A 15,013-nucleotide genomic window follows, 5' to 3' on the forward strand; every position below is an offset into this window, starting at 1 on the left:
GCGGCTGTACCGCACAAGAAAACTTTTTTTTTATTTTGTAAAAGGTGATCAAATAAACCGAATAAAATGTTTTGCTGTTTCTAGAGTTACCTCCTGCAAATGTCTTAATTTTTTTTTAAACCAGTGGTGTTTGTTTGCCCTGTTTCAGTACTCACCAACCCCCTGCTACCCCACTTTGAAACACTAACTTCTCACTCACTGCACACAGTGGAATTGGAGAACTGCAAAAATGGCCCAGATTTTATGGTCAGCAACAAAGCAATGACATTTGCCATTGATTTCAAGGATCTGCAGGGGTGTAGGGACTTCAACAGGGAACCTTTGGATTTCCATATTTAATTGTGAATGTGCGGATAGCAGAAGCTCAAAGCTCTGATGTCTCTCTGGATTTCCCCTTTCCCAATGTCAGTTTGTATCTCGTACCAAGTCAAAGGATCACCAGATGTCTAGCAACAGTGATGTCTTAGGCAAGGTAAACATACAAACATATGAAATTGGAGCAGGAGTAGGCTATTCGGTCCCTCAAGCCTGCTCTGCCCTGCCGTTCAATAAGATCACGGCTGACCTGTTTGTGTTTTGAATTCCACATTCCCACCTACCCCCAATAACTTTAGATTCTTGCTAAGCAAGGGAATCAATCTACCTCTGCCTTTAAAATATACAACGACCCCCACCTCCATGCCTTCTGAGACAGAGTTCCAAAGTCGCACAGGCTTCAGAGAAAAAAATACTCCTCATCTCTGTCCTAAAAGAGCGAGCCCTAATATTAAAACAGTGCTCCGTGGTTCAGGACTTATCCCCAAGAGGAAACATCCTTCTCAAGTCCACCTTGTCTAGACTGTTCAGGATGTTATATACTTCAATAAAGACACCCCTCACTCTTCTAAACTGCGGTGGAAATAAGCCCAGTCTGACCAATCTTTCCTCCTAAGACAACCTGCTCGTTCTAGGTATCAATCTAGTAAACCTGCTCTAAACCGCCTCCAATGCATTTAAATCCTTCCTTAAATAAGGAGACCGAAACTGCAGTATCACCAATGCCCTTTATAACTGAAGCATAACGTCCTTACTTTTATGCTCAATTCTCCTTGTAATAAGGGATATTATTCCATTAGCCTTCTTAATTACTTGCTGTAATTCCATACTAATTTTTTGCGACTCATGCAACAGAATGCTTAGATTCCTCTGCACCTCGGAATTCTGCAGTTGTCCTTCATTTAAGTAATACTCTGCTTTTTTTATTCTTCCTGTCAAAGTGAACAACTATACATTTTCAGCCAATGACATCAAACAAGGAACTAAAATGCACTGAATTTTTCACCTTTAATAAGTTTTCCAGAGTGCTTAAGAGGCTGGGAGATACACATGGGATTAAGATAGAATCTGAAATATTAAATTAAAAAAATATTTTTAAAATGTGTATTTTTTATCATCATGGAAAAGTTTGACATTGTGCAAATATAAAATTAGTTTTACAGGGATAGTGGGGTTGTTCGGCAGCAATTATGAATTTTGAATGCTGTTAAGGAGTTTTTACAGCAAGATTGACAGCATAAAAGGACAAATTTTCGTCAATTGAATTTGTTCTACTTGATTGCAGTTAGGGGAGGGGGCAGCTTCAACAGTGAACTCGATGTCTAGAGTAGCAATGCCGAATGCCAAGAATAACGGACACCAGACCAGCAGCACTTGAGGAAAGACCTCGCCGTGCATGGAGTTGATGCATTAGCGGTTCCCTTCCACAAGCCCACAATTAAATAATTGCACCAGAGCCATCTGTATTTTAGTATATTGGCTTAATTTCAAGTGAAAAATGTTGACGAGAGCAGTAAATTGAATTGTCGTGCATTACTGGCTGGTTATTGTCTTTTAGAGTCCTGTAAATTAATTTCAGTGCATACCTCTTTAAATTATTCTTATGTCCTAACCCTAGTATACCAGAATTAAAGCCATCTGGACAGTGCACAGACTAGCAAAAATCCAGACTGTTCGATATAAAACTGGATCAGTTGGCATCCTACCAATGCCAAAGTGTAAAACCACTGACGACAACTTCTGCAGATATGTGTTGAAATACAAGTGTATGAAGACAGGCTAAAGTGGACTGGGAAAATAGGTTAAAAGGTAGTACAGTAGAGGAACATTCATTTAAGGAACTATTTCTTAACTCAGCAAAAATTTATTCCATTGAGAAAGAAAGACTGTATGAGAAGGGTACGCCATCCATGGCTGGCTAAGGAACTTAGGGTATCAAATTGAAAGAAAAGATGCACAATGCTGCAAAGATTTGTGATAGACCAAAAGATTGTAAAAATCTTAGAAGCCAGCAAAGGATGACTGGAAAAAAGGGAAGAATTAGAGTATGAGAGGAAACTAGCAAGAAATATAAAAAAAGACAATAAAAACTTTTACCCCCAGTATATAAAAAGGAAAAGAGTAGCAATAGTGAGTATTGGTCCCTTACAGGGTGAGACTGGTGAATTAATAATGGGAAACAAGGAAATGGCAGAGAATTTGAACAGGTATTTTGTATCTATCTTCACAGTAGAAGGCAGAAAAAGTATTCCAAAAATAATAGGAAAGATGGAGGCAAAAGGGCGAGAAGAACTTAAAACAATCACAATCATTAGAAAATAATACTCGGAAAATGAATAAGGCCAAAGGCTGGCAAGTCCCCTGGACCTGATGGCCTGCATTCTTAAAGGAAGTGACTGCAGAGATACTGGATGCATTGGTTGTAATCTTCAAATCTTTCCTAGATTCTGGAAAGGTCCTAATGGATTGGAAAGTCACAAATGTACCACTGAAAAAAGAGACATGCTATCTAAGCTGTTTGTCTTGCACTCATCAGGATAGCTCGCAAGAAATTACCAAACTGTAACGGAGGAACAATCATTTATACTGCTTGAGAAGAGAGTGCTGATTGGTTGATAAGTGGGCAATTTTTAGTGGACGTGTTGCCATGGAGAATGCAGAGTGGAGCAGTTAGTTGTTCAAATTCAAACCGGGCAGGTTGACTCTGGTCAAAGCAGTGCCCTGGGGAATGAACGAGAAAATGACTGTTCCCTAAGCTTTTGTTTAAATGAAAAAGGTGCAAATTGTGCACATGTTCCTTCTGTCTGCAAAGGATAGGGCCCTGTATGTGAAGATGTGTGGCTTCTAGCATTCATAAGTGAGCCATATTGTGAGCCTGACTATCTTAAATTGGTTTTCAGTGTAATTCTTAGGACAGTGAGGATTGTTTAGCAGGTGTTGTCAAATCATGGAATCACATCTAATGTTGGACACTTCTGAGTTTTGCAAGAAGGTTAGCTTTCAGTAACTTTTGAACAAGTCCCTTGGCTCCCCAATATTTCAGGGAGGTTTCTTGTAATCTTTCTTTGTGAAGACAAACAAAGTATTTGTTTAATTCCTCTGCTATTTCCTTATTACCCATTATAAATTCTCCCATGTCGCGGTGCGTTGACATCAGACATTTTCCAACGTGCCTCGTCGCGTGACCCTGCCAGCAGGCTGAAGCCACTCTGGGTTGATGGAGGGCGGCCTCGGTCACGTGAGCAGGCAGGGGGGCTACTAACCTCTCCCTGCCAGGCCTGGAGCCTCCCAGAATTTTCCAGAGCAATCTGCAGGACACAGCTATGGGCAACCCTGGAGAAAGCAAATCATCGGGACATTCAGAAAGATTGTTTTGTTTTTGCCATTTTCTTTAAATTTTTCTCTTTGCCAGATACAACAATATTGAAAATCTGCGGGGGCAGTGAGGGGAATAAAAGCCCGTTCGGCCCAGCCTAATACCCTTTAGACATGTGTTCAAATCCCGCCATGGCGGCAGCTGGTGGAATTTAAATTCAATTAACAAAATCTGCAGTTGAAAGCTCCACCATGATGGTGACCACAAAACCATCATCGATTGTCGTTAAAAACTCATCTGGCTCAAACTAACCGGAATGGTGGTGGAGACAGGTTCGATCGATGGTATTTAAAAAGGAATTGGATTGCTACCTGAAGAGAGACTGAGTGCAAGGTTTACGGGGATAAGGCAGGGGAGTGGGACGAGGCGGAGTGCTCTTTCAGACAGCCAGTACAGACTCGATGGGCCAAATGGCCACCTCTTGCACTGCAAAGACACTGTGATTCTCTGCCTGTAATGGGCCCACATTTGTCTTTACTAATCTTTTCGTTTTTGCGTACCTGTATAAGCTGTTACGGTCTATTTTTATGTTCCTCACTAGTTTAAGTTAATATTCTATTTTCTCTATCTTTTATCAATTTCCTGCTACCCTTTTGCTGGATTTTAAAATGCCCCCAGTCTTCAGGTTTACTACTTTTTTTGGCAACTTAATAAACCTCGTCCTTTCATCTGATCAAAATCCTACCTTCTCTTGGTTGGATCACTTTTTCTACTGGCTTTTTGTACCTTAACAGAATGTTAATTTGTTGTAAGCCATGTATTAATTCTTTAAATGCTAGCCATTGCCTGTCTGCAGTCATACCTTTTAATGTAGTTCCCCAATCGACCTCGGGCACCTTGCCCCTCATACCTTCATAGTTTCCTTTGTTTAGATTAAGGACCCTAATTTAGGATTGAACTACATCACTTTCAAACTCCATGTAAAATTCTGTCATATTATGGTCACTCCTCCCTTAGTGCAAAAGATAAGAGTTCATGGTGTTGGGGGTGATATGCTGGAGGGTTTGCTAACTAACAAGAAACACCCAGGATAAATGGCCCATTTTCAGATGGTAAACTGTAACTCATGGAGTGTCACATTAGTGTTGGGGCCTCCACTATTTATGATCTATATTAATGACTTGGATGAAGGGACCAAGTGTATTGTAGCCAATTTTGCTGACAATACAAAGATGGATAGGAAGCAAGTTGTGAGGAGGATACAAAGAGTTTGCAGAGGGATGTAGGTTAAGTGAGTGGGCCAAACTTAAGCAGGTGGAGTATAATGTGGGAAAAAGTGAGGTTTCCTACCATGTCAGGAAGAATAGAAAAGCAGAATATTATTCAAATAGAGAGAGACTACAGAATGCTGAAGTAGAGGGGGATTTGGGTATCCTTGTATGTGAATCACAAAAAGTTAGCATGTAGGTACAGTAAGTGATTAGAAAGGCAAATGGGATGTTGGCCTTTATGGCAATATGGATGGAATATATAAGTAGGGACATCTTGCCACAACTACACATGGCATTGGTGAGACCGCACCTGAGATACTGTCTACAGTTTTGGTCTCCCTACTTAAGGAAGGATCTACTTGCATTGCAAGATGTTCAGAGAAGGTTCACTCAGCTGATTTCTGGGAGGAAGGGGTTGCCTTATGAAGAAAGGTTGAGCAGGCTGGGCCTATACTCATTGGAGTTCAGAAGAATGAGAGGTGATATTATTGAAACGTACAAGATTCTGAGGTAGCTTGACAGGGTAAGGTATTTCCCCTCATGGGGGAGAATCTAGAACTAGGGGCTCAGTTTAAAAGTAAGGGCTGCTACATTTAATACAGAGACGAGGAGGAATTTCTTTTCTGAGGGACATTGGACTTTGGAATTTTCTTCCACAGAGGAGTGGAAGCTGGGTCATTGAATTTATTCAAGGCTGAGTTAGACAGATTTTTGATTGACAGTGAAGTCGAGGGTTGTGGGACGAATACAGAAAAATCAGATCAGCCAGTATCTTATTAAACGGCAGAGCAGACTCAATGGGCCGAATGGCCTACTCCTCATTTTTCTTAACAATGATGGGTGGACTCCAGAAGTAAGTCCATTTCAGAGAAGTATAGCTGGCAAACACTGACCATCTTGTCGTCATTACCACTAAAAAAACCGGACTAATATATTTATAGATGGCTGTTTTCAAAGTGTATTAACAGGTAGATTGTGATAATATTTTGAGATTCCACTTAAAGAATTTACATGTCAGACTTTCTGGATTAGAAATTTACTCCTTGACAAGACTATAGTTGTACTTCACGAGCTTCAGTGTCAGATAAGAAAGCTTCGGCCAATTTATAATGGAGAGTCCAAAACCTGGAGTTTGGTGATGTGAGTCTCTGTACTGTTCGAACTCAATGACCTCTTCTACATCTCTTTCAAATTATGAAAATATTATTGAGTAAAGTCCTTATCCAATTGGCTTTCAAAAGAAAGATCATTGACATAGAGTCTTAGCTTAAGGAAAAAGGGTAAGACTAAATGCAACTCAATTTTGATTTTATATTGAGTGAACAGCTGTTTTTAGGAGACGAGGAACTTGGCAAATGTTATTTTTCCTGACATGGTACGACAAAGCATTGAATTCAATCATTGGCTTTTCTCTTCCCCAAACCACAGGAATAAGTCAAGAAAATAAGAAGGTAGATTTCTATTATAATTACTATTCTAGTTTTGAAGCATTTGAATGTAAGTAGATTGTAATCATTTAACTCATATTTTTCCTTTGTTCACTCCCTTTGTGCTGCCTTCCTGCAAATCTATTGAAAGTCTGCCAGTAATGGAATCTGTTCATCAGTAGCCCCAATGTTTGATTTGTCGAATTATTCTTTTTGATTTTTCCTGGCATTCTTCATTCAATATTTCCTCCACCAACCTCAATTTTCTCTTCCTCCTAAAGTCACAGATTTATGCCGGGCTGTGCTTCTATAAGTACAGAAACCTTTTCATGCATTCTAAGCATCTGGATTTGATGTGAATAGCAGATCTATGGCTACTGACATAACCAGCACCACCTCACATGTGCGGCCACTTATGCCCCTTTTGTGCTCAAGCATGTTCTCTTTTTGCCATTAGTTTTGTACATTTGATGGTTAGCTTTGACTCAGTGCTGGCACTCTGACTTCAGAGTTAGGAGGTCAGGGTTCAGGGTATACCCTAGGACTTGAGCGCAAAATCTTGGTTGGTGTGCCAGTGTCGTGCTGAAGGACAGTGTTGCATCGCCTTGAGAGGCCATCTTGTAGATGAGGCATTAAATTAAGGCCTGTCCGCCCTCTCGGGTGGATGTGTAAGATCATGTGGCACTGTTTGAAGATCAGGCGAGTTCTTTGGTATGCTGGACAACGTTTAGCCCTTAATAATCTCCATTTATATGAAAAAAATAATTAATCGTGTATCTTATTGTGGGATTTTGCTGTGCATAAATTGACTGCCCAGTTTCCCCACGTTACAATGTTGGCTATACTTCAAATACATTGAATTGGTTGTGAAGTGCTTTAGGGTGCCCTGAGGTTATGAAAGGCATTATCTATTTTCAAGCTCATTATTTTCAGGGGTGAGTGCACTATCCCTGAGTCAGAATTGACTGTCAAATGTATAACTACACCCAAGTGTATTTTCTTTGTTATGTTGTAGGCAAAAATTCATTTGGGATCAAGAATGTTGCCCTACACAGGACTTATAAGGCTGTCAAACCACAGCAGGCTCACTGCATTATTGAGAAGCTGCAGGACTCCCAGCTCAGTTTAGTAAATGTATACCTGCACATCAACAGGAGCTGAAAGGTAAAATAGTTTGCCTGCTAATCCTGTGTGCATCTTAATTTCTCTCCTTTTTTAAAATGTATAAACCCCCAAAACACTTGACTGAATTCTGAGCTCAATTTCAATCAAGTGATGACATTTTTAAAGTATTGTTATTTCTTGTGGTGTGAGCTGCAACACCTGTGATGATTTTTATTGTTAATGGTTTGAAAACAGGTTATTGGATTTTATTTTTTTAGCTGGTCATCTCTCTGTTGTTGCATGTACAATTAAAAATGCTGGTTCATATTAATCAAATGCGTACCCTCAACCTATGATTTTCTTTCCATTAATTCTAAAAAGCTGGAATATTACCCATAAGTGCTTTCAGATATGGAGGGAAAGCATGGTTAACAATGGATGAGGTGCCCCAGTGTTCATCAAATCCTATACAAAGCTTTCAGTGCTCTGAGGTCTTTAAACCCTCCTCCCCAATGTTCCTGAATCCCAGGCTCCCTTTGCTACAAGTCTTAAAATCCTGAGCCACCTCCCTCAATGTTCCTTGACCCTGGAGCCACCATCAAAATACCATTTGATCTTCAGGCCCCATTCCAGTACTGCTGGAATTTGGACTGTTTTCAGGTTCCAGAACAGTTCCTAATACTGGTAAGTCAATGTCCCCCCGGTAACATTATTTGGTATCATACCCCTGTTCTTATAAGAGTTTCAACTTAGTAAACACAGCACCATGGAGAATTTGCAACTATAGCAAATAAAGGCTGATCATTTACACATGCACACTAAAGGGCAGTCATGGAATTTGATCTCCAATCTCCCAGATCCTAGAACACTATTTGTAAAGCTGATGTTATGTCATGTAAGGCATTCACGCACATATGTTATGAAAGCAAATTCTCTGACTTTTAATGGGCAACGCTAAGGGGTATCTGTTGGTGGGCATCTGTTGGTTTGAATAAAATAATTCCCAACCGACAACTCTGGTCAAATTTACTATCTTGAAACTTTCTGCATTTTTTCAGCAATGCCCTAATTTAGTTTTGTGGAACAGATTTTGACACAACTTTGCAGATATTGATTTGAAATACCTACTGATGTTTAACTTGAGTGATGTGATTTTAATTTAGACTGGGATTGTTGAATAAATTATGCAACAGGAAAGTAACAAACGTATTCACGTGTGGAAGCTGGGAGTTATTTTAATCATAGTTTTTTAGCCTTTATACTTACCCAACTTGAGCTCTAAGCATTTTAATTTTGTCAGAATTTGTTTAATTTCAAAAACTTTGATCATTGTGAGCATAAGATTGCAACAATTTAAATATTTTACAATCTGTTTCCTGGTGAGCAATCATGAATCCTATGTCCACTTAAGTTTCATGATAATTTAGCCCTCAAGCAGGGAATCTGTTTAGGTTGCTTGAGATTTTGGTTAAGGAACTAATGTGAAAATTGAATTTAAATGTTACATTTCACAAATGAGTCATGACCAAGAAGCTTAACCTTGTGACAAATGACGGAAATGGACTCTTTGGACTATATCTGCCATTAAAGTGCTGAGTTTGTGCTCTTTGACCAGAAAGTCATGTTTACAGGGACAACATATTGAGAAGTAATGGATGTGGGGCAATGATTTATTTGTTCATGTGCACTTCCAGTTCCAGTTGTGGTGTGAACTTCCTGTTCATGCCACTCTCCACTGAGACCATAGAGCCATAGAAAAGTTACAGCACAGGAGGCCATTCGGCCCATCTTGTCCATGCCAGCCCGAGGACACCCAGGTGCCCTTTCTAATCCCACCTTCCTGCACCCGGCCCATAGCCCTGCAGTTTACAGCACTTTAGGTGCAGATCCAGGTACTTTTTAAAAGAGTTTAAAGTTTCTGCCTCTACCACCAACTTGGGCAGCGAATTCCAGACACTCACTACCCTCTGCATAAAAAAGTTCTTCCTCATGTACCCCCTACACCTTCTGCCACTTATCTTGAATCTATGTCCCCTGGTTCTAGAATTCTCCATCGAGGGAAACAATTTTATCCTGTCCACTCTACCTATTTCCCTCATAATTTTGTACACCTCAATCAAGTCACCTCTCAGCCTTCTTTGTTCTAAGGAAAATAACCCCAACCTATCCAATCTCTCCTCGTATCTACACTTTTCTAACCCTGGCGACATTCTTCTAAACCTCCTCTGCACTCTCTCCAGAGCTATTACATCCTTCCTGAAATGTGATGACCAGAACTGCACACAATACGCCAGTTGTGGCCTCACCGGTGTTTTATACAATTCCAACATTATATCCTTACTTTCATATTCTATACCTCTGCCAGTGAAGGAGAGCATTCCATATGCCTTCTTTACAACCTTGTCTACTTGAACTGCTGCCTTCAGGGATCTGTGTACTTGTACGCCAAGATCTCTCACTTCAACTACCCCTCTTAGTATATTCCCATTTATTTTGTAATCCCTGTAACTGTTTGACCTCCCTAATTGTATGACCTCACATTTCGCTATGTTAAAATCCATCTGCCACTTTACCGCCCACTCCACCAACCCATCTATATCATTTTGGAGATTATGGCTATCCTCTACATTATCCACCACTCGGCCAATCTTTGTGTCATCTGCAAATTTCCCAATCGTGCCCCCCACGTTCACGTCCAAATCATTAATATATAACACAAACAGCAAGGGTCCCAAGACCGAGCCCTGTGGAACACCACTTGAGACAACTTTCCATTCACATGGGCATACATCGACCATTACCCTTTGTTTCCTGTAACAAAGCCAACCTTTTATCCAGTTTGCCACATTACCCTGAATCCCATGGGCTTTTACTTTCCTGACCAATCTGCCATGTGGGACCTTGTCAAATGCCTTGCTAAAGAGACAAAGAATTAGCCCTTAATTACCAGTTTCGCCTTCTACTTGGAGGATTTTGTTGCTACTATGGCAACCAGAATTTATCTGCAGATAAATGGTCTTGCATAATTTCATGGGAGATATTGGCCCACATCTTCCAGTCAGGGTTGCAACTCCTATTTCCAACACTGATGAGTCCAAAAAAAAAATCATCTCCCCTTCGCCTGATTTTTCTGGGAAATCTAGAGGATCCTTCCAAACTGACTCAGCATAGGAAACTCTGGAGACATCAGCCAAGGGAACATGTTCAGAAGCCATACTGCTTTTTACAGTACTAGCTGCTGTACTCTGCTAAGTAAAGAGTTTAAATGTCCCAAAGCTTCTGTTACAATCAGTGCCTGGTCGCGCTTCCCCAAATTACTATGCTCCCAGGTGAGGAGGGGTGAACTGTCTCCCTTTTTTTATTCAACCTCCTTGGTTGGTCGCAACAAGGTTAATTTTTAAAAAAAGATCTCTTCTCTTGTGGATATCTTTTCCCAGTCCAAATGTATTTATGTTTTAAAAGGAACCAATTTAACCAGCCTATCTTGAGTCAAAGAGTGAGTTTATTAGTTATGAAACGGGAGAATCACAGAATCTCACAGTGTAAAAGAGGCCCTTTGGCCCATCGAGTCTGCATCGACACATGAGAAACACCTGACCTACCTACCTAATCCCATTTACCAGCACTTGGCTCATAGCCTTGAATGTTATGACGTGCCAAGTGCTCATCCAGGTACTTTTTAAAGGCTGTGAGGCAACCCGCCTCCACTACCCTCCAAGATAGCACATTCCAGACCATCATCACCCTCTAGGTAAAAAAGTTTTTCCTTACATCCCCCCCACCCTCTAAACCGCCTGCCCTTCACCTTGAACTTATGTCCCCTCGTGACTGACCCTTCAACTAAGGGGAACAGCTGCTCCCTATCCACGCACCTCATAATCTTGTACACCTCGATCAGGTCGCCCCTCAGTCTTCTCTGCTCCAAGAAGAGATAATGAAAACACAACACACACACGCACATGGATTAGAAATGAGAAAATTGAGTCCAAAAATAAAAGTTAAAAAGATATATGAATCAGTCCTTTGGCTTGTGGAGTAGATGGTGAAACGTTGTGGCCGTTAAGTTGGGGTGATTCTGGTGGTGCTGACTTTGGCAGTTGGGCAATTGGTTTTGGAGATTTTTGGTTCTGTAGTTTAGCTGAAAGGAGTTGTCTTGTTTCCTTTTCGACTGTGGCTTTGCTGACATGTGACTTGCTTCCAGCAATCAGAGAGAAAAGCGTTTTTTTTTAACCTGTGAGCACAGGGTTGGCAAGTTGGTGTTCTTCAGCTGTGACCTTCATGGCACAAACACACCAGAACAGAACACCAGAACTAGGGTTGCAGTTGGCTTTTTAAAAACGCCTCTCCTTGTGTATTTCTGGAAGGGAATAAGAACACAGGTATTTCGCTTAGACCTGTTTTCTTATCAACTCAGTTCATGTTCACAGTCTAGGATATAACTCAACAAGAGATGGTTTTGGCTGAGATGGTAATCATTTTCCGTTGTCTCCGCAACCACAGGAGATTACATTCAGTTTGCATTGTATCTTTCTTTTCCTTTGAAGTACTTCCGTCTGAAGTAGGCCATGTCACACCTTTTAGGTGCGACATTCCATTCTCTCTGAACTAGTTGGTCAAGTAATCCACATATGAATTTTCCAGCAAGTGTTTACCCCACAGTCTCAGCCAGCTTTTTGCTTGTAGTCTTTTTTTTAAAAAAACATGTTTGCCTCAAAAGTTCAGTATGTCCACAAGTAATTCAGGGTTATGACCCATGATCATGACACTTCCCCACACGATGAAATGAAATAAGATCCATTTTCCTTTCATTACAAAAGGAAAAGGAAAAAAAAAAGACACTCATGGGTTCATTCTTCTAGCCTTGATCAGTATTATCTTTTCAGCTCTAACTGGGTCTCTTTAAGTTCTGGACAGGGTGTCTGCAATCACATTTGATCTCCCAGCAATGTGGGTGGTTTTTAGGTAGTACGGTTGGCGAAGCAAACTCCAACAGAATAATCTGGCATTCTGTGCCTTAAATCTTTCCACAAAAGTTAACAAGTTGTGGTCAGTATAGACTCTGGTCTCTCTCTATCCATTTCAGACATATATCTCAAAGTGTTTGAGAGCAGGTCACAAGCCAAGGGCTTCCTTCTCTACTTTTGAGTACCATTTCTGATACTTGTTTAGTTTTTTGGAGAAGTACCCGAATGGTGTCTCTATTACTGATTTGTCTTCCTGGAGGAGGACAGCCCTACCCTGAAGTTGCTCACATCGATGGCTACTTTAAATCCTCGATTAAAGTTCGGAGCTGCAAGCACAGGGCTCGCCTATTAAAATGGTTTTCAGTCCTTCGAAAGCTGTCTGGCATTTCTCAGTCCATACTACCTTTGCTTTTTTTCTGCACTATGTCTGTTAGCGGGCCGGCTACTGTGCTGAAGTTTGGGACAAACTTGCAGTAGAACCCAATAGCCAAGAACCTCATGATTTCCTGTTTCGTTGTGGGAATGGGAAAATGTGCCACTGCTTGTATCTTTGCAGCCCTGGGCAGTACTTGTCCTTGACCCACTATGTGTCCTAGATAGGTCACTTAAGCCTTAGTGAACTTGCAGTTTGCGAGATTGACCACTAGGTCAGCTAAATATACTCTGGAAGAGGGCTCCAGTTGCTCTAAGTAAGTTTCCCAGGTGTCGCTGTACACAAAGAGGTCGTCTAGGTGGACTACACAATTGGATAAGCCTGTCACTACCTGGTACATCAGTTTTTGAAAGGTGGCTGGGGCATTTCGGAGTCTAAATAGGATGACTCGCCACTGGTATAACCCATCTGGAGTTATGAAGGGGGAGATTTCCTTCGCACGGGCAGCTAAGGGAACCTGCCAGTACCCCTTGAGTAAATCTACCTTTGTAATGTAGGCTGCTTTACCTACACTATGCAGCCTTCCAGTTGGGAAATTGGGTAGGAGTTGGCTCGGATCATGGATTTAACTTTGCGGCAGTCAATGCAGAACCTTGTGGAGCCATCCGGCATGGGCACGAGAACAACTGGGGAGCTCCAGCTACTGCTGCTAAGCTCTATTAGTTAGTGGGTAGACTATACCTGGTAAAAAATTGGGTTAAGTCCCTCATCACTGTTTTGGCAGATATGGTTCTCAGGGGAACAGCCTCTGGGAAGCAGATAGCCACACCCATGATGGTAAGGGTATACTGGTAGCCCCCTTTTATGGGCAGGGGCCCCCCACACAGTCCACTAACAGCTTGCTGAATGGTTCCCCAAAAGCCGTTGTGGGAATCATAGGTGCAGGTTTTATTGCAGGTTGGGGTTTTCCACAGCCTGGCAGGTTGTTTAAAACCCTACTACATCCCTGTGGAGATGTGGCCAGTAAAAATGCTGGCTGATACAGGCTTGGATTTTGCATATACCGACATATCCAGTCATCGGAATTTTGTGAGCTAGCCACAATATACGGTACCTACGGTACCTGGGCGGCACCACAACCTGGTTGATCACTGTCCTCAATTGCAGGCCTGTGAGAGGGTCTCCATTTCCTCATCAGCACCTCATTTTTACTCATTCAGGGACTGCTTCTGTCTCAGCTTCAGTGTGTGTAGTCTAGCTAATGTTTTAAACAGTGGGTCAGCTTGCTGGGCCGCTACCAAGGACAATCTACTTATTACCTCCTTAGGGTCTTCTAGACCCACGGAAAAGGTTTCAGATAACCAGGCCATGGGGTCTTCAGTCTGCAGTGCCACTTCAGCCTCCACTGGTGGAGCTTGTCTGGCCATAGACCATGTTATCACACAGTCAGGGAAAATGCCAGGCACTTTCTTCTGCAGCTGGCCTGTCTCGCTGACCTCAGTGGGTTTCTCTGAGATGACTGGGGATGCTATTACATTCGATCCTGCCAGGTCATTGCCAAGGAGCAGATCGACCACGTCCACAGGCAAACTGGGGATGACTCCCACGGTCACTGGTCCTGACACAAGGCCACACTCCAGATCCGGTATAAGGGAATGGGCATGTACCCTCCTTCAATCCCCTTTTCCAACAACTTGGCACTTACTGCACACTCTGGTGGGAAGATCATGACTTTTCCCAGCAGTAGAGTTTGGCTGACCCCTGAGTCCCTCAGTATCTACAGGTTTACTCACCTCGCCCTGGGGAAATGCAGCCACCCTTCTTTCGGATACAAAACCCTTGGAACTCTCAGGGATTTGTTTAACCTCACCTGCACTCTCAGGAGAGCCTCTACAGGGATTTACAGCCACAGTCAGAGCCAGGGCCTGGTCTGCCATGTTCTCTGACTGATTTCCATTCTCTGCACGGGTGGTTACGTGCCCTGATAAATCCTACTGGTTTTTCCCGTAACCTCCAGCAATTTGCCCGGCGGTGCCTACCTTTCTGCAGTTAAAACACACAGGTTTCTTGGCCTCGCTTTTCATCTTAGCACTACCCTTTCTGTCCTGAGGAGGGCCCCCATCATTTCCTCCTATCCCATGGGTGCTCAGTTTCCTTATCACCCTCTCCATCTCTATTCCTTCCAGTTGGTTGGGGGTGACTAGGAGAGGGTCTTTTCTGAAACAAGGGTTTGTGGATCAGCT

General features: G+C 42.0%; 1 protein-coding gene across 4 annotated transcripts in view; it reads left to right on the forward strand.

The window, feature by feature from the left end:
* The window catches only part of ptprk (protein tyrosine phosphatase receptor type K), a 640,293-nt gene that overhangs the window by 259,291 nt on the left and 365,989 nt on the right, over positions 1-15,013 (forward strand). The window lies entirely within an intron of this gene.

Source organism: Cetorhinus maximus, chromosome 5, assembly GCF_964194155.1.
Source record: "Cetorhinus maximus chromosome 5, sCetMax3.hap1.1, whole genome shotgun sequence".
Taxonomy (NCBI): domain Eukaryota; kingdom Metazoa; phylum Chordata; class Chondrichthyes; order Lamniformes; family Cetorhinidae; genus Cetorhinus; species Cetorhinus maximus.